The 26,025-nt window shown below is 37.4% G+C and overlaps 1 protein-coding gene across 40 annotated transcripts in view; it reads left to right on the top strand.

Moving 5' to 3' along the window:
* Positions 1-26,025, top strand: part of MBNL1 (muscleblind like splicing regulator 1) — a 222,522-nt gene that overhangs the window by 11,496 nt on the left and 185,001 nt on the right. For 23 of the 40 annotated variants that reach the window (XR_001488518.3, XR_012430804.1, XR_012430805.1 and 20 more), the window contains exon 1: positions 10,587-10,750. The exons of 5 other annotated variants lie outside the window; for them this stretch is intronic. The gene's annotated coding sequence lies outside the window, so the exon portion shown is untranslated. Of the gene's footprint in view, positions 1-10,586; positions 11,442-26,025 lie in introns of those variants that run through there. 12 more of the 40 variants (XM_005546135.4, XM_065539404.1, XM_065539406.1 and 9 more) reach the window with 4 other exon arrangements.

The following is a 26,025-nucleotide window of genomic DNA, read 5'->3' on the forward strand; positions in this document are numbered from 1 at the left end:
CTAATAACAGATTCTAAAGCCTGTCTTTATGTCTAATAGCCAAGGCCATGGGAAATTACACTTAATCTTTTCCTACCCTGATTCTTCTAAAAAGTGTGTGAGTCATGCGCAGGCCATTGCACCAAGTTGGTTGGCAGGAGGAGGTGGGTATGCCCTATTGCCAAGAGCAGCCAACAACAAAGGCAGCAGGGCAAGGTTGCAGCAGAAGACCAAGGTTGCAACATCAGTAACTACTGCCAGTGGAAACTAGCCCATGTATCATACTTGGTATGTTATATCTGTTGCCAATAACCCCGAAGTAGATAGTGTTTTCCTTTTAGTCACCCAGTAATCTAGTCATAAACAAAATAGATTTACTTCATTGGCTGCTTCTTCCATCATGGTAAGGAAAATGCCCAAAGTTATGCCACGTATCATCTAAGCATTCCTTCTTTCTAACAATTAATTTTGGCTGCCTTCCATGAATCTGATATTGGTGCCAAACATTCCCTATCCCACAAGTTCAAGAGTAATCAAGCAAAGTTGACACCTTCTAGTGCCCACATGGGCTTCTTGGTATTTAGGGACCTTGGCAAATTATTTACAGCTTCTTTCAGACGAGCCTTCCAGAGCTTTGTAAGAATAAACAAACTTCAAAGGTATCCGAAGGGGAAAAACTGTCCTGGCTAAGTCTATAATTTAGGCTATCTTTAGAGAGCACAACTCCATAAAGAGAGAGGTCCAAGAAACCAGCTTCTTTTATACAATTAACTTTTTCTTTACTTAATTGTAAAGACTAAATGACAAGTAGGAAAGTGCTTTTGCAGGAATGTGGGAGTCTTAAAGCTGTAGAAGGAAGATACACTGTGCATGGGAGTAAGTATGTGGGTGGGAGTTATAGATTACTGCTCTTTTGCTAGTCTAGAATAACTATGCATAAACATCTTTATAGTAGTAACTTGAACAGAATCGTTAAACCTCTATTAAAGGCACTTGATACATCATTTAAAATAAGCACAGGTTACCTTATATCCAGAAACAGAAAAAATCATTTTACATCTAGCAAAAAAAGATTTTAAAAGAGCCTTTGATTTTTGACAAAACAGATGATAATAAAATTAAATTTTTATTTTATTTTCAAAATATTAATTCAAAAGCTATACTTTTGAATATACATGCTATACTTCTTGAAATTATCAAAGATAAGCTGGCTAGCTTTGTAGATATCATACCCTTAAAAGATAAAGCCCAAGAAGTGAATGATAGTAACACCAAAGACAGTAACAGCAAGAGCATATACTAATGATCAGTCACAGATATCTTCCAATCTTGCCTTTAGGGACTATGTGATGGACACCTTGCCACTTAACACAAATAGTCACTATTTCATGCAACTACTAATAGAATTCTGTCCTTATAAATGAAGAGGATTTCAGACAATATGCACATATAGTACAAGTATTGTGAAGACTTTCAACTATAATGTGAGACATTTGAATTCAATAAAAAAGGGAGAGAGCATTAAAATAATTATAATTGTTTATCTGTTGAGTTTAGATTCAGCAGTTACACACTCTCATTTTTCTCCTTCACTAAATTTTGCACATTTATATTATTTACTTAGTTGATCATAATTATTTACCATTTCATATTCATTGTCCTTGCTAGACTGTATACTTCAAGAGACTTCAGGTCTAGTTTTGCTTACCATGTAGTCTCAGACTCTAGGAAAGACTAGAATTATGCCAGGTGCTCAGTGAGTATTCATAGACCGGATAGGAAAGTTGATAGCAATAAGGTTTAGAATGAAAATGCAGCAGTAACTGGTGAGCTGGTGACCTAGGGCCAGAAAAGTTTGAAAAAGGAAAAGAATGCTCCACATTGTCTAAAAACACATTCATTACTGGGAGGGCTCGATGGAATCAGGCCCTGTCAGCAGTTACTCATTGCTAAGCCCATTGCAGAAACATAGGCATTCAAATCCATCCAGGTGGGGCCAGGAGGGTCATTTGGACTGACGGCACATTCACAAAGGCCATAAACTAAGATGTCTAACATTATCTTCAAATGAGTTTCAAATGAGGTATGTTCTGTTAATTTGTTTATGTTTATAATTTAACTATGTTAATTTATTGAACGAATTTATAAAATATATTAAATATACAGAGTAGCTTTTGTTGAATACACATAATTATACATATGAGTATGTAACTGGTGAAGATAACGTATATCTTCAAAAGGAAGTGGCCAAGAACACACTTAATCTCCCAGAGGCTCTGATGTCACTCTCAAGGGGGTACTTATAATCACAATTTCTTAGCAAGAGACAGGGTATAGAATTTTAAACAAACAGCAACCTAAGCATTTCAGAATATGTAGGATTCTCCTTTGTGTGATCTTAACTGTTTGTCTTATCTGTTTGTAATCCTATGGACCACTAATGCTTACCTGGTATGAAGTGAAGCATATTTTGGTTGCCGAAGAAGCACCACTTCCAACCATGTGCATGACAAAATGTACCACCTTGCACCACCAGTTTAGCTATCCACAGCTTGTCCTAACTCCCTCATTTCTAGATGCATATGGGCACCAGCCTACCCAAATCTAATTCTATTTGAGACCAAGTTTCCTGCAGATAATTCTGTTTCTATTGAGCCAAATAAACTTTACCTGCCAAAGGAAAAAATGGAACAGGTCAATGGATTGCTACCTATTCTGGGTAATTTCCATTTCCTAAGCTCTAGCTTCCTGCAGAGTTTAGGCAAGAAGCTGGCAACCTTGGCTGCGCTTTGGAATCATCTAAGGGGCTTAAAAAAGATACAGACACTTGGATGCCACTTCCAGAAATTTTGATTTAATTTGTCTGGGTTGCAGCCCGCCTATCCAAAATGTAGTCAGAGTTAAGAACCACCGCCCTAGTTTCAGTCTCTTTATTATGAGCATGGGGTCATAATTACCTCACATACCTCTTGTGATAAGTTCAAGGAGATAATGTGTGACCTTAGAGTCCCTAACACTTCCATTCCTCCTTTGCTTCATGAAAGACAAATGAAAAGGAAGGACGTGGGGTTGGCAAGTCTGGGAAGGTGAGGAGGGGGGATACTTTTGCAGAGTTCTTCCAATGAGCAGTTCATTAGGGTTAACAAGCTATCCTTTGTTAAAGCAAACACTCTTGAAGGATTAAGCCTCATTCTCGCCTTAGTGTGAATTACTTTAATCAGATAATCTCCCATCACCTAGTTGAGGATTTGTTACTGAAAGCCTAGGGAAGGCAAGGAGAGAGAGTTGCAAGGCCAGTTTGGGATTCACTGAGGCAAGCCAATGAAGCCTCAGCCTCTAGGAAATAAGCTTTCCATAATGACAGCATGAAAAATCTGAACAACAAACTTTCTCCTCATGTTGCTAGGACAATATTTGTTAAAAGTGTTTTTCTGATCAAGTCTCTTATCTGTCTAATAGGCTTTCATGACTTTTTCTGACTTTCTTTCTGCCATGAAGCTCTTAACAAGTGTCGGGTAATTTTACCATTTGCCAGCTGCTTTGGAGTCCGTGAGGAGCACCGCCTTGCCCAGTCCTATCCTCCTTGCCATCTGCTTGGCACATGGTAAGCATGCAGTGTTTGTGGAATTTAACTGAATGGTTTCATTTGCTACAGTCTTTTCCAACTGTGTTTTTTCCCCCACGTCTGTCCCCAACCGCTAGACTATGAACACCTTGCAGAAGACTTAATAACTTCTTCATCCCTAGTGCCAAGCACAGCCGTTGGCACATAGTCAGCCCTCAATGACTATGTGCTAAATGTATTAAGGAGCAATAGCCAGTGCACTGATGCCTAAGTTAAGATATTAAAATTAATTTGTGACTGCGCTGCTCAGTTCCCGTTCTTTTGGACAAGGCAAAGAGGAAAGAAGAGACAAAGAAACAGATATGTGAAACTCCCACCATTTATTAATGGGACAAATGTTGTTCTTATTCAAAGGTCTCTTTAGAACATCTTTTGAGACATGATTTGAAGGTAATTTCAGGAAACTCAGATAGGCAAGAAGGAATAAGAGGAGCTAACAAAAGATCCACGGAGAGAACTCACACAATGGAATGGAGAGAGAGATGTGGAATATCATAGAAACCAAAAGAAAGGAACCTCAAGAATACAATGAATAAGTAGATAGAGATACAGCCAGCATTTAAGAACATCAACCCTGCTATTGGCATTGTCAAAGATTGGTTTGCCTTTAGAAATAAGTAAGACAATGGCCATATTTTTTCATATTTGTTTTCTATATGGAACAGTGTTACTATGTAGAAATGTTTGGGTTACAGTACATAAAACAGTTACATCACAATATTTATATTAAAAGCCCTATTAGATACTATTTTTAAAAGACTGCAAGGGAATTCTGGGCTAAATGACAACACAGAATTTTATGAAATGGTAGAAAGTGTTTTACAATATTACGTGTAGTTACATATTATAAGCATAAATAGATAATATGTCAATTTTGATCTTCTGGGTGTATTATATATTTATTTTTATATCTGTTTAATTTATTGAAAGATCACAATTGCATATTTCCTTGTCTCTAATGACAGTCCATAGTAGAAGGTATACATACATCCCAGGTAGAGTGTTTATAAATATATTACACATTAGACAGATGAATTCCAGAGCTTAGGGTACTGGCTGTGAAACACTGTGGGGCAGGAGGCTTGTCCTTGTGTTAGCTGCAAGGCTTTGGTCAAGGGCCAACTTTCCAGCTTCCATTACCTCATGAAAAATTAAGATTACATATAAATGACATGGGGGGTGTCCTTTGTTTTATAAGCTTGTCTCAAAAGATTCAATTTAGAAAATAAATTGCATATATAGTACAATATTAACTATGCTTTTAAAAATGCACGGGAAAAGCCTAGAAGGAAATAAACTGTAATACGAACAGTTTCCTATCTCTGGGAACTGGAAACACCACTGATACAAAAATATTCTACCTTCATTAATTTTGAATTTTCTACATTGTGTTGACACCAAGTAATAAATAAGTCACACACAGACAGGCATACCACATCTCCCTTCCCTCAAGGTACGTTATCTTGAGGATCATGAGTCTTACACCTTCTCTTCAACACTGAGATGTAAGGTTCTAATGTTTGTTGTACCCCATTGCTGAGGGTCTTCAACCAAATCACATTCTGCTGCTGGGTCCCCAGCCATTTGCTGCCCGTTGCCCTCCTAGACAGAGCCCACTTTTGGTTTGCTCTCATTCCCAGCAGTGGTGCACGTCATGCATTCTGTTCTGAGATTAGACTATCAGCCTTTACACAGCAGTCAAGAGTTATCCAGTTATCTTTGTGAAAACCAAATTTAGAAAACGTTCCATCACCCCACCCCGACCCTTGCCTCTAACATAATCAAACATGTCAATGGTTCCCAGTGAGGAAAAGTATCATGGCTGTAGCTTTGCATTTTGAGCGTGATGAATTTGATTGAGATTCATTTTTTCCCTCTTTCTTAACTGTAAGCTCCTTGAGGTTAGGTCGTTTTTGTTCACCATAGGGCTCTCTAGCCCTGTGGTGAACTCAGGCCTTAGGGCTCTTGCCATGCAGTCCCACTGCTTTGAATGCTCTTTCCCCAGTTATTCCTCACTTCGCTGAGAACCTTGCCTGCATATGACCAGCTCAGTCCTCCATCCTGTTTCACACAACCTCCTCTCCCAAATCCCCCTAACCTGCTTTATTTTATTTCATAGCGCTTATCTCCATCTGAAATTACCTCATTATTTATCTTTTATTTTTTATTTTTGACTTATTTTTTGTTGCTTCTCTCCCCCTAGTAGAATGCAACCCCTTTGAGGGAAGTGATTTATCTGTGTTGTTCATTTCTGGAACCACAGTACCTAGAATAGGAGTTAGCCATGGCTGATGCTCAATAAATGTTTGTGAAATGAATAGAGTCATTGTGTGAAAGGTGTTTTCTCTATGGAAAGAAGAAAGGAGGGATGAAAAAATAGAAAGAATAAAACAAGGAAAAAAGGAAAGAAGGAAGAAACAGAGGAAGGAAGAACTATTCTCTTGGAAATCTAATGTAGCACCTCCTCACATTAAACTGGGGGAACTGTTAGGCCTATTTTAGAGCTGCTTCTTGGCCTCATTGTCTTTAAGAAAAAAAAAGACAATGAAAATGAATGGCCTGAGAGAGTCAGAAGACACTGATGTCAGTTCTGCTCTGCCATGGTGCCAAGTTCCTTATATAATGCACTCCTCTGGTTTAACAAGGGAACAAGGCCAGATGCTCTTTAACATTCCATTCAATGCTAAAATTCTATAATTTTGAACTTTTAATTTCAAAATGTATTTGCTTACTGTCTCTCTATTGCCAAATCCCAAAATAATGATATTGAATATATAGATTCAACTTTTAGGTAAAATAACTTGAGAAATGCATAATATTTAACTGTTTTAAATTTTACAAACATTTAGTAGCAAAGATACTGATTTTATATATTTTCACATTCATGTGCCATATGTTATACATATATTGTATATTATGTATACATATATGTATATTATATGTATAACATGTATATATAATATTGTATATATATCAAATATATACATAGTATCTATTAGAATAAATATTTTTATTTTTAAATAGTGAGCACAAAGAAATTGTGTTGTGTACAAAATATATAAAGGTCTTTGAAGATAAACTAAATTCATGTAATTCTTCTTCTCAAGTATATTTATTCAAATATCTGAACAAGTTTGAATTCTACAAAAGGTCTCACCTCTCTCCTCAACCCTGTTGTGAAGTTTAATGTGATACATTTAATGCATCTACTTAAACTTGATTCTCCATACAAGAATGTTTGCAACTTTTGATTGCCTTTTAGAGTCATCTTCTCTTGACTATCTATATTTAAATATTGATTAGGAAGCACAGGACATGAGACTAGGTTCTGGTTTTGACACCATCTTTCAATCAATTATTTTTATCCTGGTATAATAAAAATATCATTTTAAAAGGGTATACCTCCTTGAGATATTTTTATTTAGGTGATTTGTGTGGGTAAGAGTGTGTGTGTGTGTGTGTGTGTGTGTCAGGAAAGACAAGTTATATTGCAGAGGCAGTGAGAGCTTACTGAGCTATGAATGCGGTATGCAGAAGAAGTAAGTCACAATTCACACAGGCACTCACACACTTACATAGTTACCTTAAATATCCCCATTGGACTGAAAAAGATAAATGCTGCCATTATCTTTATCTTTATTATTGGTAAACAAGGAGCTGATATTATCTATAAAAACCATATCCCTTAACTGTATTTCTCTTGAGATTCATTGGTATAATTAAAACTTGAATGGACTGAAATATTTCAGGAACCTGTAGTGAACACTCTTTCCTTTATCTGAAAATGTAGTTTATTTTACCTGAAATTGTTTTCTATAATTTCCCTCTCCACCCACAAATGACCTTCTTTTTATACTCACGGATATACTCACTTATGAACCTGTGGACTATACACTTCACAGAAATAGGAGTAACTATAATGTTCTCCTGGCACTGAGGGGATATCAATGGTATTCTAAATGAGGAACTATTGACTTTTTATTACTATAATGATTTTTTAGTACTTTCCATAGTTTGAAATGTGGTTAAGATGTTACTGGCAGTTGAAAGCTGACACCATGATTTAATAGTTTTAACATATGATCTGGTGTCTGTTACAGTGCTTTAATATTTTAAATATTATCATTCATGTTATGTTATCAATGATAGTAAATTAGGCCAAATCAGTGGTAATGTAGCTTTATATCACAATTTATTTGGACTCATTTTGAGTTATAGATTGACCATTGCTTTATGAGTTTTCTTAGCCATGTTTTTCTCTGTATCTAATGTAAAATAACATGTTTTTCTCTTCTTTTTTATTTACCAGGATGGTTATTCTACTGTTTCTAACATTAAAGGATCATCCTTGTATTTCTTTGTATTCTGTCATGGAGCAAAAAACATGTCTCATCTCAGTTTCAATTTCTCTTTTGCTCCCAGAAGTTCCCCCCTCCTTCAGTGTTGAAGTAGAAACATAATTTCCCCTTTTGCACCATAAACAGGTTCAAAAGTCCTTTGTTTCACCATGTTGCTCCAAACAGCAAATTTTCTAACCCACATGATAAAAGAACACCACAGTTCTAACTTGGAATTCTACAAGGGTTTGAGAACAATTGAAAATAAATTTCTACCACCAGGATTAGTCCTTAGTGGTTTGCAGGCATTCTAAGCAGAGGGGCATGGAAGCCAGCTAGGACACCAACCTGCTAGCAGATGCATTGCTCTACTAAGAAGTTAGGCCTTTAATATCATAGACAATGGGAGGCAAAATGAAGACATTAAAAGGCAAGTAGTAAGCAATTCAGTAGGCTAAGCCAGGGATTTGAGAGTCTCCCAAGGCTCCTCCCTTCCTCATTCCCTGCATGAGTCATTTTTCCAGTCTGTCCACACCCATTCACCCCTCCATCCCACACTCTCATTCACCCTCCAAGCTGCCGTCACAGGAACTTTCTGCAATACAAGTCTAGACTCCATCTCTGGCCCTTGCTGCCTAAACTTTTCTAGCTCATTAGTTTTGACAGTAAAGTTGAGACTTGTTAGATTAACACAGACCTACTTTTCGCGTCATCTCCTGCCACTTTCCTGTACTACCCTCCCCTCGCTTCTCATAGAAAGGCTGAGAAGGCTGGCAGGCCCCTTGTGTATACCCTACTCTTTTCATTTTCTTTGAGACAGGGTCTTTTAATGTCACCCAGGCTGGTCTCAAACTCCTGGCCTCAAGCTATCCACCCTCCATGGCCTCCCAAAGTGCTGGGATTACAGGTGTGAGCCACGCCATCCAGCCTGTCCTGCTCTTTTCTTTTCTCCACCTGGACTCTACTCCCTTTTGATATTGCCAACTTCTACACATCTTTCAAGGCACCAGTTAAATGTAAATCCTCCAGGAACCCTTCCTTCACCATCCTCAGAGCCCTCGTGGGATTGCTTCCAACATCATAGCACTTATCCCTTATGCAGAATTAATTGGTTTGTCTCTCACCTAGTAGAGGTGTTATCCTTGAGTGTAGGGACTGTCTTATCCATTCTTGCATCACTGGCATAGTAGGCATTAAATGTAGTTGCTGAATGCTTAGTAAGAGGAATGGAAGTCTTCATAGCTTGGGGTAGTTACTAATGGGCAGATAGAAAGTTCCCATTCCTGTTCTCTGAGAAAGTGTCAGTGTTCTTTTAGTTTGCTAAAACTGTGTGGGTACTTGAGTCCTTTTAAACGATTAACGCTGGGAAGAGGCACCATTTAATTAATTATTTGTTCTGGAAGGGCTCAGTGTACAATTTTAACTCAGTGCTTTGTGGATCTAGCTAAAGGTCAAGAACTCAAGTCGGCTGTTAGTGCCTCTGGAAGGTATTTCTGCACTTTAGCACCTTTCTGATGTTTTTCCTTCACCGCGAGCTGGCCTCACTTTCTTCAACACAACCTAACCTGCAGGAAGAATGTTGTACCATATCCAGCATTTTTGTCCCAAATTGTGTCCCAAACATGGGACAAACGTTTTTCATTAGAATCTTCGTTGCACAAGTTATCCGAATTCCTTACATTGAAAGGAAATCCTGCCCCCAATCTCCAAAACTTCATCACATCACAGACGTTCAGCATTCTTTCCATTCAAAGCGAAGCCAAGTTACATCTTACAGCACCCAGTGAATTATGATGTGGGGCTGTGGTTTATTTGCTCTAGCGACAATATGGCTTACTTGCTGTGGAATATCGCGGTATTTCAGAAAGTAATGTATTATTTTTAAAGAGGGAGCTTTGCTTTCTCTAAATCACATGGTGTAAAGTTGGAAATAGAGTGGCTTGTAAATTACAAATATTATTTACAAAGTAGAAGGAAAGCTGACATATGAGTGTTTGTGCTTGTGTGACAGTTTCACTAAGGATTTCCAAAACTGGACAGGCTGTACAGTGGCAATCTTGAAGATGTTTTTCCCGCCTGTTAGCCCTCCAGGTTCAAAAACTGTTTGGTGCATTTTAAGGCGGCAGTCTCACCAGATCGCAGGATTCTAGTCTAATCGGCTTCTAACCTTCAATCTAACCTTGCCGGCTTCCTTGTAAAGCCCGGTGCAAGGGCCTCTTTCAAAACGAACCCACTGGTGTGTCGAGCTAGTCGGTAGAAGTAAGTAGCTGGAGGGCGTCCGGTCTGCACGCCCGCCGCGAGGTTACAATGTTGAACGCATGAGATGGAAGATACCAACGGGACGCCGAGGGGATCCACGGCGCCCGCGCGGGCTCCAGCTTCCTCCTGCTCTCGGCGCCGCGGGGCAAGCACCCATCACCCGCCCTTGCGGACTCTGTCCGGTTGACAGGCGACCCTGGGGCCCGGGGAAGCGCGGGAGGGCGCCAGCCGAAAGTTGAAGAGCGTTTTCCTCGCCGCCGCGTGCATTAGGAGCTCCACGAGTCCGCCCTGGGCTTCCTGGTGGGGCTGGGCGGGCGGGGGAGGGGCCGCGCAGCAGCAGCGGAAGCCAGACCTCCGCGATAAGAGGCTGCACAGAGACATGCAACAGTCTTTTCACTGCAGCTGAGTGAGTTGTAGCGCCCACAATGCTCCCGTGACAAGGAGCTGACAAGTTCCATTTTCCGTCGCGGGCATCTTGGAATCATGACTCCCACAATGCCTTGGGCATTCGGTCGACAGTCGGGCCGCCTCTGAAAAAAAAATGTGAGAGGTAAGTTTCCATTTTCACAGTTTCCCCGCGCTGGTCCGCCGCGCTTCATTGTTCGGACTCCGGCGGGGCTGCCGGTGGTTGAAGGAGGAAGTGCGAGGAGGTGCTCGCCGGCCGCGGTTCTCCCGGGCAGGGGCGGGCCGCGCGCGGTGGTTGGTTTCGCGTCCCTCAGCACCTCCTGCCCGGGGGAAGGCGGGAGGGTGAGCCGCAGCCGCTCCTGCGCCCTTCCCCGCCGTGGGCTCTGCGGACGCTGTCACGGCGCAGCCGGCGCACGGCTTGGCAACCCAGCGGGACCCAGGGAGAAACAGTGGGGCGAGAAGAGAAACAGGTGCGTGCAAGTGTACTCACAACTTAATGATCTTTGTCGGGGGAAGGTGCGAGTCCCTCCGAGGCGAGCGGCGCGCGGGTCCTCCCGGCGGCTCCCGCATCCCTGGCCCCGGGGCTGCCATCCCGCCCGGTTTTCATCTGGGCCAAATATGTGCACGCAAAGGTTAATTCTCTGCCTGCTACCCATAAATTACGCATGACATGTTTAGCTGGGCTGCCTTATATGGAGAGTGCTGTATTTCAGGCCAGTTTGCCTTTTGCCAAGTTTACAGGGCGGAAGACGCCCTGCAGGAGAGGGCTGCCTCCTCCTTTTCTTCTTCTTTTTTTTCATCGTTTTGCAGTGCGTCACTCAAAAACTGTAAGAAAAGTAAGTATAGAAGCTCTTTGGGTGGAGCCGCAGTTGTTTGATTGAATTGCTTTCATGAAAGGTTGAAAAGAATGAAAAGTAGTTAGTACTTGGGTTCTGGTTTTTAGACAAAAGCAGGACAAATATGTAGCCCCCCCCCACTTTTTTTTTTTTAAACGGAGCCGGAATCTGTTATTGGTAGTAATGTGTCATGTGAGAATACTTTGATTCGAGAGCCAGTAACACGAGCAGGTATATGGTGGCGCTTATGCCTTCCTCTCGCACAGCACTTTACAACTACAGGGGTGTTGCTACCAGACTAATATTGTGTTCTTAGGGCTCTCTGGGACCGAGAGAGTATGCGGCTGTTGGGATTCTGGGGTGTATTTCCGTGGAGTATGTCCACCCAGGATTAAAATTAAGAAGCTGCCAGAAAGGTTGTTGCCGCTGACTTTACTTTGTGTGCCCACCAGCACAGGCACAAGTCATAGCAGATGGATGGCAAACTCTGCCATATACTCTGAGGAATTTCTTAAATTAATACGCTAGGAGAGAAGTCATAATTAATGCTTTTAGACTTTCGGGCCCTGTGCAACGTGCTTTGAAATACTACACCGGTGGACACTGTGTCCCTTCCTCCTGGGTTTGAACACAGTGTCTGTTTATACACAGAGGGTGTTTAGTACATAAGTATTCTATACCAGCATAAGAGAGCCACTCCACAGTTATCTTTCTGTGTGGGTTCCTAAGTGTGTTGGTGTTTCTCCTTGCTGTTGAGATAAAATATTATCACCCAGACAGAAAATGAAAGTTCAACGACTGTAAAATTTATCCCAGGAAAGTGCAGTTCAATACTTAGACTGTCTTAGATGTAGTTATAGATAGAGGCACTGAATAAGTTATTTTGTAGCCTGAGAATGCACATCGCTGTCATTTGTATCTTGCTTTCTTAAAGTTGGTGACAACTACGGCTCAACTTTTTAGGAAAACCTAATGTTCTAGTTTTTATCTGTTTTGTGTATTTGCATGGGAGTTACTTTATTATTATTATATTGTTAGATCTTCTTTGAAAATGTCGGCATAGGTTTTTTAGTCTTATTAGTTTAACGGAGGGTTTCCTTGCTGAAGACTACAAAAGTTGCCTTTTGTGTTTTAAGAACAGGTTGGGTCAGCAACAGAAAACCTGTTCATCTATAATTATAGTATCACTTAAGACATAATAATCAGATTTCATTATTACTAAGAGACTCAGAAAAACCTCACATATGCCTAGTTTAATTTTTTCCTTATATAACTATGAACAAATTTGTGTGTAGCTACACATCAAGTGTGGTTCTCTGTGCAGTCATGCCAAAGAGAAACTGAAGTGTTACATGGTTTGAGATATTATTGCTTGTGTTTACATTTCCACATTTGAGGCAAAGTTAGACTCCAAGTTGAATTCATTAAATTTTGATTCCAACATTCTGTTCTTCCTTTGGGCACAGAATTCCTATGAAATGAAACACTGGGTTTTGTTCCAGAACAAGAACAGACTAACCCAAAATTTCTCCTGGGAGAAAAAAAGAGTAAAATTATATTTCTCATTGAAAGTTTTATTTCTCATTGAAGAAGGGTGTGCTACTTTATTATATAAAGTGCCTTATCTTCATTATAAGAAAAAAACGCCCCTCCATTTGTCACTGTTGCCATACATTAGGGCTGTATTTGATTGATCTATTTATGGAAACAGAGAATAAATAATCTTGCTGCACCTTCTGGCTTTCTGCTTGGTGTTAGATGTGCAGATTAGAGAACATCTCAGGTATTGCTTAGAAGAAGCTGAAAAGAATAGGTGATTGGGTTTTTAAAATTCTGTAAGCAAAGGCATTAGGGTGGGTGGTAGATATGAGAGTCAAGAGAGTGGAGGAAAGAAGTGAAATAGGTTCATGAAGTGATTGGCTCAAAATAAAATCCCAACAATATGGATCATAGAGAATGTGACATAGGAAGATTTTAAAGTATATGGTCTTTTAGGCCAAAAAGCTTCATATGTTTGGAAATCTAGAATGTGCTGTCCAGTACAGTAGCCACATGCGGCTGTTGAGCACTTGAAATGTGTCTAGTCCAGATTGAGAAGTGTAAAATACTGCTGGGTTTTGAAAACTTTATATGGGGGAAAGAATGTAAAACATCTGATTAATGTTTTTATATTTATGATATGTTTTAATGATAATTTTTGATATATTGGTTCTAATAGAAGATCTTACTAGATTAAACTTCACCTGTTCTCTCTCTCTCTCTTTCTTTCATGATGTCTAGAAAACTTAATATGACAAATATGGCTAACATCGTACTTATTTTGGACAGTGTTGTTCTAGGATAAAGCAGAAAAACAATATTCTGGGAGAAAGCTTAAAGAGTTTGCTGGTCAAAACAATCAAACTGGCTTATTTTATTATATGTAGAAATACCTTGTCTTTCTTATCCATTGTAACCAAAATTTGAGAAAACACACCACCTAACATCTATTTTTATTTCCTCAAAGCTGCTATTTAGTTTAGAGATTTGATGGTGAGGTAGTAATAATAGAGAAAGACTTATAATTAGAGAATGAGTCTTAACACCTCTCAAAGGCCAAAATAGAGTATGATTGTTACTTAGGAACATTTTAGAGACACTGTAGTTACCATTGTCCTGAAGTTACAAAACATAAACGAGTCACTAAAATTATTTTAAAATAGAGTTTTTAGTAAATAGCAATTATCTTCAAATACTTAATATGTGTTTTCTTTTACTAGAACTTTCTTTAGAAAATTAAAAAAAAAAAAAAAAAAACAAATCCAAAGTCCTGAGCAGATGTTAATAAAAGATTGCTGAATTCATAAGAATGAAAGATTTTTACTTGCAGATAGGAGGGTATTGTTTTGAATATTAGCAAAGGTAAAAATGTGTTTCTGCTGTAACATGGGCTCTGAAGAGTTTCTATACATGGAGATACTGTCTTTATAATTTGAACACATTCTTGAGAAAGCATCTGACTGGTAAACAAAGCACAATGGCATAGGTCCTGGAAACATTCCTTTCAGATATTTTCGTAACTGAAGTACATTTTGCCATTCACAGTGAGTGTTAAGCTGAAAAAAATGTGGTTCTTTTCTAGCCATATAAAGTATGCTTACTATTATTTTCTTGAAGGATGCCAAAAAATGTAAGATGGATGTCGTGGATTCTTTGTGGGGAGGAGTTAGATTGTATACAGGGCCTCAAGAAGAGTTGCCTTTCGGCTTGGTGCCATCTTGAATCTGTCTTCCGCTATATGAAGCATAGCTTCCATTAGTGTCAGTGCGTGTGTGGAGGGTGAGGGGAAGAATGATCCCCATTAACTTTGTGTATTGTTTCTGATGAGTCATGGAGCATATTCACTAATGGTTGGAGAATTATTGATTGCAAAGCAGAGGATTCAAGAAGAGCTATTGGCATATGGCATTAACTGTCTCTAAACATATTTTATATTTTTACATTTGAGGTGGGGAAATTGGTTTTTACATAGTGTTTTTCATATTGTAAAAAATAAACATTTATATAAGCATTACAGATATATCATTGAGAAAAAAAAGCAAATACATGGTTATAGCTTTCTATATATTACTAGCTTTTTTTTTTTTCCATAACAGATCCAGAACACCTCTTTCAGATAATCGTTCATGTTTTTAGAGAGGCATCTATCTCATCATATGTGCCTATGAAATCTGTAAAAATATGTGTAACACATACCTTGAAATATTTGTGTTAGGAGAATTCGGTCTTACACATTTGGTTCTTTTTCTACTGTTTTTGGTTATGTTCTCTAGGTTACTATGATTAACCTTTGTTAAAACAGTTCAGGAAATATTAATCTTAAAATGAAATATAGCCGTATTGGACCGAGTAGAGAATTGCTTTTCCACAGAGATCAATTATTCCAAAAAAGTGAAGACGTTTCTGAAATAATATGCTCATATGCTCCAAAAGAAAAACCATCATCTCTTTTGACATTCTTTTAGGAAACTGAGAGATGTGTGTTTTATATACAAAAAGAGGTGAATGATAGTTGATAAAGGTATGCAAAATACATACTCCTGTGAAGTATGAACACACAATTTGTATGTAATGCATGCTTGAGCATATAACTTTCCCCAAGACAATGCCAATTTATTCAAATCACCTGAATGTTAAATAATATCATACTATTAAAAAGAATTGTGGTAAATATGAAATCTAAATACCACTGATGATGTCCATGCTGATGTCAACTCCATTCCAGTCCCTCTTTAGCTAAATTCACAAAATGAAGAGATGTCTTTCTCCAAAGTAGTTTTCCAGAAATTTGTATTTGACACTGGATTTTTCCTACATTTTCACTTTTAAAAGTTCAGAAGCTATTAACTAAAAATGAACTTGTTTTAGAGAGCTAAGAAGATTCTAGACTTATGGGGACATAGTTAGTTCTATGAAATAAGCATTACATTGCTGACTTGAATATTATTTTATCATATAAAGTTGATTTATAAGTGAATACATATTGTGAAAAAATACCACACTAGGCTTAGTGAAATCTACCAAACTTAATCAAGATAGATACACCTTGTCCTTAAAAAAATAAGAATCTGGTAGGGAAAATAAGAGCTTCGAAAATAACTGTAAAGTAGAAAGTGCCTTTTTAATGAACAGTGGCTGGGTAACATAGTTTGAAGGTTCAGATAAGGGAAAGTCTTCAGATGACTCTGACTTCACCCACATACACGTAATAAAGGGAACAGTCCTTAAATGCATAACTAATGAGAACAAAAGGTATTCAGTATTTTTCAGCCTTACCAAAATATTATTCTGTTGAAGCAGTATTAACTCTATTCAGCGATGGTTCCATATTTTCCATACATTTATAGATAACATTCAGATATCAAATTTTCATATATGTTTTAATTCATTTATTTATTTCTTTTATGTAGGAGAAATATAATGGTTTCCAAATGTCCTATACTAGATTATTGATAGATTTTGTCATTAGTTTTACTATTGAATACCATGAAATATCAGCTGTTGCAGCCACTAAATAGTTACAAACTGTAGGTACTACAGTTTAATAGTCAATGCATGTCATATGCTTGTACTATGCTAAATATAAAGGATGCAAGATGAGGACTTAAGCAGTTCATATTCGTATTTACAGTATTATCAAAGATATTTTCTTGTCTCAGTATTACAATTTACAGCCTATTTTCAGCTTATTGTATCCAAAAGTTTCAATCTTATATCCAATAATTTATTTATTAGCATTTGTTGATGACAGTCAAAGTGATGCATTAGCATTTTATTTTTTTCTGTGTTGTTTGATTACAACAGTGACATTTTAGCACTGTTTGTGGATGGATGAAAGAAAGCAGGAGGGTGGTCAAGCTAAGTGACAGATATGAAGAGTTGGAGGACATAGGGCTTTCTGTGGGTAAGAAATTGATGAGAAAAGCTTTATGCCACTGACGAGGCTTACAATTCAGTATTCCCCTACCAAAGGCCCCCTTACTGATGTTTCTGTTTACCAGATCTTGGTTTCAAGATGCCAAGTTCTGAAGAGATACACGAGTTCTTATAAACACTATATCTAAATTTGGTTTGAAAGTCTAATGTTTGACTGGGTGCGGTGGCTCATGCCTGTAATCCCAGCACTTTGGGAAGCCGAGGCGGGTGGATCACGAGGCCAGGAGATTGATACCATCTTGGCCAACATGGTGAAACCCTGTCTCTGCTAAAATACAAAAAATTAGCTGGTGTGGTGGCATATGCCTGTAATCCCAGCTATTGGGATGCTGAGGCAGGGGAATTAGGGGAATTGATTGAACTCAGGAGGCGGAGGTTGCAGTGAGCTGAGATCGTGCCACTACACTCCAGTCTGGCAACAGAGCAAGACTCCATCTCAAAAACAAACAAACAAACAAAAAAGGCTAATGTTTATACCAGGCAGGTAGAAAAACAAAAATGGACCTCATTGGAGGATACATGAGGTTTCTAAAAGTGGAGCTCCTTTGTAAATGTAGGAAGTGATATCAATATTATTATTATATTAATATACTTATTTTGAAGTAACTAAGTTTTTTTATTTATTTCTTTAAATAAACGATAGATTTGGGGAAAAACCATTTACTCTTTTCATGCACTAGTTTCTAAATCTGTGACATTGTAAAGGTGTAAATATTTATGAAAATAGTAGAAGTTGCCACTTGCTGTATACTTTTAAATAAGGTATCTCATTTAATCTTTTCTACTGTAAAGTAGCCGTAAAGTAGTCCTTATGACTTTTATCTTAAAGATCATGACTAGAACAATTTTTTCATTTGCAGAGATATGAGGCTTGTCATTCTGTTTATTCTAGTGCTCATGTTTTTAACCAATTTTTTTGTCTGGCCTCCACTGATGATGTATAAAGAATAGTGATGAGAATATAGCTGTAATGATTACTAACATCTTTGAATACTTTCTATGTGCTAAGCTAAGGTTTATAAATTAATTCGCGTATTCCTCAGAACAACCCTATGAGATAGGTACTGTTAATATCCTGATTTTACAGATAGGGGAACTGAGGCACAGACAAGTCCAATTAATTGTGCAACGGTACTTAATAAGCAGCACAATAAGGACTTGAACCAAGGTAGCCCAGTTTTAGAATCCATGCTCCTATGTGAAAGAATAAAAACAGATTTTAAAAATACTTATTTTGGATGCTGATAGGAGCTTGATAACATAAATGTTTGGAATACTTTAAAAGACTTGTATTTTCTACAGCATTTGAAGAGACTCCAGAGGAATGGCAGAAACTAAGAGGATAGAGAGGAAAGGCCTGGGGTGAGGGTTGGGAAGCATTTACTAGAGTAGGAAGAAATGAGGAATCAGGTGTTCAAGGGAGATTGGTGCTACACTTTTGAGGTCATTGATGACCAGGTAGTGAGTTTAATAATACGTAGCGTGGAACATAAACAGACACTTGGTGTGTAGGGCAGTAACCTTACAGGAGTTGTGTTTTGGTGACATTTTATAGGGGAAGTATAGGAAACATGTAGAATGAAATAGAGATTGTGGTTACACAGAACAGAGATGAAGGACTAGGTGAGGGGAATGGCCCTAAAATGAAAAGGAGGACATGTGTGCTGAGAGAAATGTGATAAGGTTAGGCTGCATAGGATGTACCAGCTGACTGGATGTGGATATTAAAGGCAATGGGAGTATTAACACTTAATTTTAAAATACAGCAAGAATTTTAAAAACTTTTAATCAATCAAAAATTCCTTATTTGAGAATTAGGCCAGACGCGGTGGCTCACGCCTGTAATCCCAGCATTTTGGGAGGCTAAGATGGGCGGATCACAAGGTGAGGAGATCGAGACCATCCTGGCTAACACGGTGAAACCCTGTCTCTACTAAAAATGCAAAAAATTAACCGGGCGTGGTGGCGGGCGCCTGTAGTCCCAGCTACTCGGGAGGCTGAGGCAGGAGAATGGGGTGAATCCGGGAGGCGGAGCTTGCAGTGAACCGAGATCGCCCCACTGCACTCCAGCCTGGGAGAGGAGCGAGACTCCATCTCAAAAGAATTATATAAAAATATCAGTAAGTGAAGAGCATTTAAAATTGTATATTATCAGGGATTATAACTTGATTAAATAGAAGATACATGTTAATTTCTTAAAACATTTCATTTCTGTGCCAAACTCTTTTAAAGCACTGGATGGTGACCTATAGGTCACCAAATTGGTAATTTTAAAGTAAACATAATTTCAACGTTAGGCGTATTTTGTTTTTTGCTGAGAAATGTCTCAATGTCAACCAGGCAGTTCTCTTCTCTTATTAAAGTCCATGCTCAGAATGCCTGTGTAACCTATCCTTAGTGATAAACAAGGTGGCAGATAGATACATGATAAAACAAGTTTGCAATGTGCTCAATGTGGCTGACATTTATACTTCTCAGATCTTGCTATTTTAGGGAAGGTATCAGTATAACCAGGGCATTCTTTTTCCTGGAACTAAAAATCCTTAATAATCAGTCACTATTATAAACAGAATGATTTACATACAGGACTCAATAAACAATTGCATTTGGTTAATGGTTATTTGGAGTTAGGAGGGTAGTTATATTTCAAATAGAATAGAAAGCTTTATTGGAATTCTTGCAGATCTTTTTAGTTTGAGGACCTTACAAGCTTTTTACAAATAAATGGTTCAAAATAGTTTAAACAGAAAATATCAGAACATTGATAGATTATGTTTTATTTAATATACAGAGAAAAATTCCCATGAAATCAAGACAGTTTTCAAGAAAAAATATTCTATTTATAAATATTTACAATTTATTAGTTATTTAGATTGCCTATGTCCATAAAAATAATACAGAAATTACACTATGTCTTTAAGTATAGCATGTTTCTATAAACTAGAGAATAATGTTGACAGTATTTTATTTTGCCTTTGTTAGTATTATATGAAAGCCACACTTATTACGTGCCTTTCTCTATTATTAGACTTTTTTTTCCTATCTAGTTTTTGCTATATAGTATGGTGAAAATCTGTTTAGCTATGTCATTAAGATAATGCTTAGGAAATGCTAATTTTTAAGTAACTAAGATTAAGTAGTATTGGACATTCTTTGCCTTCTTTATTATTCTGTCATTGGGCTAATTTTAAATAGACAAATTAATTCCAAATTATTTTGAGCCATTATTTGAACTTCAGTGCTGTAACATTCAGGGAAAACTGCATTTTCTACCTAGTGGCATTCAGATAAAGGCATTTGGTCTTAGGTACCTCTTTCAAAAGACTTTTAAGAGATTTGATAAACATAGCAAAAGTGAACAACAGATGATACAAGAAAATCTTTGATCCAGGAGTAGAGTTTCTCTGAGGCTTTGCATGACCTTTCCAAAAAATAATCTGAGAAGTTCCTAACAATAGAAAAATATATACTTCAACAGGAAAGACTTTAGAAAAATATACTCAAGTAGAATTCTGCATAATGCTTTCTGGGAGACCACATTTGCTGAAAATTGCCTATGGGAAATGACTTTCTCAGAGCAATATAGTTTTGAGGACTGAGATTTTAAATAAATATTTTATTGGGAGCAATTAATTTAGGGAGAAAACTATTATAATAGCCTGTTCCTCTGTAGTTGATTAAAGTTTACTAAGTGCTGAGGTCTTTTCCCTTAAAACATTACTTTGCCATGTTAACAATCAGGTCATAGAGGAATCAGTTCATCTTTTGTGTTTTGCTAAAATAATCAATTAACAAACATATTCTGAGCACCTTTAAAGTCAGAGGATTGTCATAGGTCACAAGAGGGGGATCGAAAGTATAATTACATAGTGTCTTTCCTTCTTTGACATATAATTGAGTTAGGGAGAAAGACTTGAAAACTTAACAATGCAAGGCACTATACAAGTTAGTACCAAAGGAGGAAACTGAAAGAGGGAAGGAAATTCAAAGAAGGAAGTTTTTGTAGAACTGAATGGCCAGGGAATGGTGTCGGGGAAGAGGGGGCATCTGTCATAGGCCCAAAGATTAAGCACTCTTTTTGGAATATGAAGTGACATAGTAAGAATAAGGTGGAAGTAATGATGAAAGCTACTGTATTTGAGTGTCTTTTCTATGTGAGGCCTTGCCAGCTTATGTTGTTTTTGGAAAAACATTGAGTAAAGATAAACAACCTGATAGTGATAGTAGACAATGAGCGAATTGGGCCTGTGAGACAGGAATCATCATCCTCTTAGAGGACATAGACTTAGAGAAGTTATCTTACTTGTCTAAATCCACATAGCTGGTGATCAGCCGAACTGAACTGAAACCAGGCCTTTTCATACTTTAAAACCAGCATTCCCCACCCCCATCTCCCCCATCCCATGATTCTGCTGGGAGTGAGTGTGGCATGTTTATGACGTAGTAATTTTAAAATTTCACCCGTGCAACAACTGACATAAGTCAAGAAGATAGAAATTTTATTTAAAAGGCTGTCAAATGTGTTTTCATCTTTTTGCTTTGATGTTGGATTACAAATGGCATATAGTCTGACAAATTCTTATACTGTTTCTTGGATTTGTAAAAACAAAAATAAAACAAACCAGGCCCCCCATCTTTATTAGATATGGTATGGAGTTGCAGTGTCATGATGTTATAACGGTGCATATGGCAGTAGGTAGACCCATTTGGGATTCCCTCAGAGGAAGCTTGGTGAAGTTTGAAGACAGTGTACTTTCTCACCAATAATATGATGCTATAAAATTTTCACCAAGAAGTGATAGGGGCAAAAGTTTATAGATCATGGTTGTTTGATTATTTTATGCTTTTATGTTACATCTAATTTATACATCAGTCTCTGCTTTCTGTAACTTTACATGTGATGTAGCCTGTGACTTTAAAAGATAAGCTATTAATTATAGAGTTGTGCTGTTGGAGACCTGTCACTTTGCTAACAAATTCCTCTCTTCATAGAGCTATTTAGAACATATAGCAAATAAAATTATGTGATTATGTATTTTTAGAGAAAAATTTATTTATATAAAATGAAAGTCTTTGCTTTGCTTTTGGTTGCAAAAGAAAGCATCCTTGTTTAGCAAATATTGAGTGCAGAGCCAGTGTGCTACGTATCATGCTATACCCTTTGGAGGATAACGAGGTAAGATGTGCCTATTCTCAAAGTAATTTCCAGTGGAGTGATAGAAATATTCACAAATAATGGACAGGCAAAACAAAGTGGGCACAAAGAAGCCAAGAATAGGCTGTTTGTGGGCAGAGTATGGAATTTGCCTAAAACCATTCGGTAGACAGGTTAACTCTTTAGATACTTTGTATATATTGGAGAAGAGACAAAATCAACTCATAATTTATTAAAATGATGTGATTTGATATGTAAACCATTTAGTTTTTTTGTTCAAGTATTTGATAAATAAGTGTGATGCCACCATAGTATCATCTTGGACTAGACAGAAGAAATTAATTTCTGATGCTGGCAGTTTCGGAGAAAGGTGGGGACATAACAGTTCATCTGAATCTTCCTCATGCTAAATTCCTGATTGGGAGCAGGTTAAAACACTCAGGATTGGTAACCAAGTTTCAGGGCCTACAACTTTTATGTTAACAGAAAAAAAAATCAATGAGAGAGAGGTGAGTTGTATTTAACTTTAATGAGAGAATTTTAAATATGCACATGATGCTCTTTTTTCCTCCAGTTTTTCTTTCTACACAGGGAAGAAAGCTGTATTTTGTAGGCTAGCTTCCAGACTTTGAAATGGTGAAAGTGCAACTGTGCATATTCTTCTATAAGACCCCATTCAGCTGTGATGTGTTTGTTCCTTGTTTCCAGGATTTAATCTGCATTCTAGGTTAGAAAATTCAGGATTTTATTGCTTATTATTATTCACTTTTAATCACAAATATTTGTTTAAAGCCCATTACATATAAAGTTTTACTGTAAGATTTTAATTGCAATTTTTAAGATAAATTAAGAATATGGTTTCTGATTTTCTGAAATTTATGGCCTATAGAAAAAGGCCCATTCATAAGTGAAATAATAAAAGCAAAACAACAAAAGGTCAGAGCTTTAGCCATTCTAATAATTATTAAAATAGCTACTTACCTCGTGGGAACTTACTATTTTACCTGTGTGATCATACATAGCTCGTATACAATTCTGTGTGATTTAGGCATTGTTATCTTTCTGGCTCAGAAGTGAGAAGATTGAGGCTTGGAAAGATTAAGGTTAGGGGATTTGCTCAAGGGTCATATGGTAAGGTACTGTGAGAGCTGAGATCTCAACCCAGGAGTTTTGCTGTTTTTCTGCTTGTTTATTTCTATCAGTATGGTATGAATTATGTACACAAATACTCATTGCATGTAGATTTGAGACCTACTCCAAGTTAATTCTGGAAAAACTCAGTGAAGAAGATAAGATGTGGAAGATTTTTTTTTTTAAGCATTGTGGTCATAAAAGAGCAGACTATGGAATGGACTTTGAAGTTTCACTAGCTTTGAAAGGAGGGATATATCAAATAGCCTAATCTGCCTGTGTGGTTTGCTCAGTATTAGGTCTACTCACACCTAATACCCTCTGCCCCAGCACTCGCCAAGATCAGCAAAATCTACTTTTAGACTCAAAATCATTACCACCTGTGAAGTTTCTGATGTCACTTCTGAGTGACATAGCACTCTGTCAATTGCTCTGTTGGATGGCTTGCTGAATGGCACCTTTTAAGAAGTGTCTTGAGCCCAAAAAGAGAGTTTCAAATGCTCTTGTAATCTATTCAGCTGCATTATTGAAGGCATTAGGGTAATTCAATTCATTTTTCATCATTAAAACACAGAAATCTATTGCCAGCTTTAAAAAAGACAAACATATCACTGAAAATTTAATAGCTCTACATTCACTTGGAGATTTCCGATAAACTTTTCGCACTTCCCCGCAAATCCCTAGTAATTAGAGCATGTCCCTGTATGTATGTGTGCATGTTTTTGTGTCATATCCCTGTGTGTCTATATATTCCATAAATGATTGTGAAGTAGTGCACAAGTTGTAGCTAAAAATGAAATAGAGTAAATGTATGAAGCTAAGGGATCCATTCTCCAACTAATGAGTTAGTTGACAAATTTGCTCTGAAATATTAATATCATTTTGTGGTTCCCCGTATTGAATACAAGCGTGGGCTTGTGAAAATATAGTATCCACAGACCCTAAGTAGAAACAAAATAAAGGTATTCTAATATACCTGTGCAAATTTAAAGTTTTAACTTATTCATATAACAGTTTTCTGCTTGTCAGTGACCTGATATCAATGTATTTGAAAATGATTTTACCTTTAAGCACCAAGAATTCTTAGGGATATGTGTGTGTGTGTGTGTGTGTATTCAGATTAAAGATTCCATGCGAATATACTAATTTTTTGGCAAGAAAATTTAGCACCTATATTTCAGTTTAATAGTACTGTGGTAAATGAAATGTATTAAACATGCAGATTCTGTTACATTCACATAATATTAATTTGAATTTTTAATGTTCTAGGCACTGTGCTAGATATTGAATACATAATGGTAAACATAAACAGATAGCAAACAGTTATAAAATTCAGACATCTCTTGATTTTCAAATTGGCCATTGCAGAAATAGTGACATTTTGTTAGGTTTTGTTGCCACAAGATTTTCAAAAATTAAAAAAAGAATTATTTATAGATGCCAGTAAATATTTATTTTACAGCATCTACCAATGTTAGATTTACTATGCATGAAGGAAGGATTTTATTTTCATGTAAAGAAAAACACCATTTTATGCTTAGCATCAATGCTTTACAATTAAACAAGAGAAATAGCATCACGAAATAATATGGGAAGAGAAAACTCATTTTGATCAGCAGCAAAATGTTGTGAGTTTAAAAGGTCAGGCTAGTACAGGAGGCTCCAGTTTTGCCACTCACTGTGCAGAATGCTGTGACAGCCAGGGCTGATACAGCTGAAAATATCTGCAGCTTTGGAAGCCTTGTAAGTTTCAGAAGGTCATTTTGGCATCATGATAGGAGCACAGATTCACATGGAAGGTCAAACTGGACAGCCAGGCAAGAAGATAGGTTGCTGAACCCAGTGCTTGTAGATTTTAGAGCAATCACCAACTGCAGTAACTGAGTATTTTAATTCAGGGCAGCCGTCTTTCATTGAAATATTTATAGAGGAATGAGCTTTACTTGGTGGGGAAATTATAAATTACTTTTTCTCTTCTGAAACTTTAAGTGTTGCATCTACAACTTTCCCTGGTACCAAAACAAACGTTACTTTAATTTTATTTACGTGTGATGTATACCCCATCAAGCTTACAAAAGTAAAGTGCACGTCAGATAGGACTGTCGTTTCTTTTTTGTTTGTTTGTTTTGTTTTGTTTTGTTTTAATCAATTAGAAGGCAAAGAAATGAAACAAGTACTTAAGATGAAATTGAGCACTAAATTTATCTCTCAGCTTCCTGGCAACTGAAGCAGAAGCTTTCGGGAGTAAAATAATCCCGAGTTTATTTGTTAAGATTTCTTCAGATCCCATATACTGTCTTATTCTTGGCCCTTCGGGTGTTTAGTTAAATATTCTGACTCTGCCCTTGGGTGAAGTCTTGAATGGGTGAATTCCAATTACTTAAGAAGTGAAGGCTGAATTCTTTAGCCTGCCTTTAAGGCCCTTACTGATTTGGCTTCAGCCCAAAGTTCCAGGGTCATCTCTTTACAACCCCATTACATACGGTGTTCCATACAGACCAGTTCTCCCAGTGTTCATATGCAGTGCTTTCCCACATCCCTGCCATTACTGTCTGGATTTCTAGTCTGGATTTCTACCCCTTTTTGTCTCTAACCAAATGTAACTTGTCCTTCCAGACCAACCTTACATTTCTTATCCCTTTTGAAACTCCCCTGACCTCTCTCTAACTTACCAAGCTTTCTTGTTACCTCTACTGTGTACTTCTCGCTTTCTTTTTTATATGTAGTCATTTGTGTGTTAGTTTTATACCTTTAATTAAGCATCAAATTCTTAAAGGCTGGATCCAAGTATTCTCACTATGTCTAGGCTACATATACAAGGTG

This window comes from Macaca fascicularis, chromosome 2 (genome assembly GCF_037993035.2).
Source record: "Macaca fascicularis isolate 582-1 chromosome 2, T2T-MFA8v1.1".
NCBI lineage: Eukaryota > Metazoa > Chordata > Mammalia > Primates > Cercopithecidae > Macaca > Macaca fascicularis.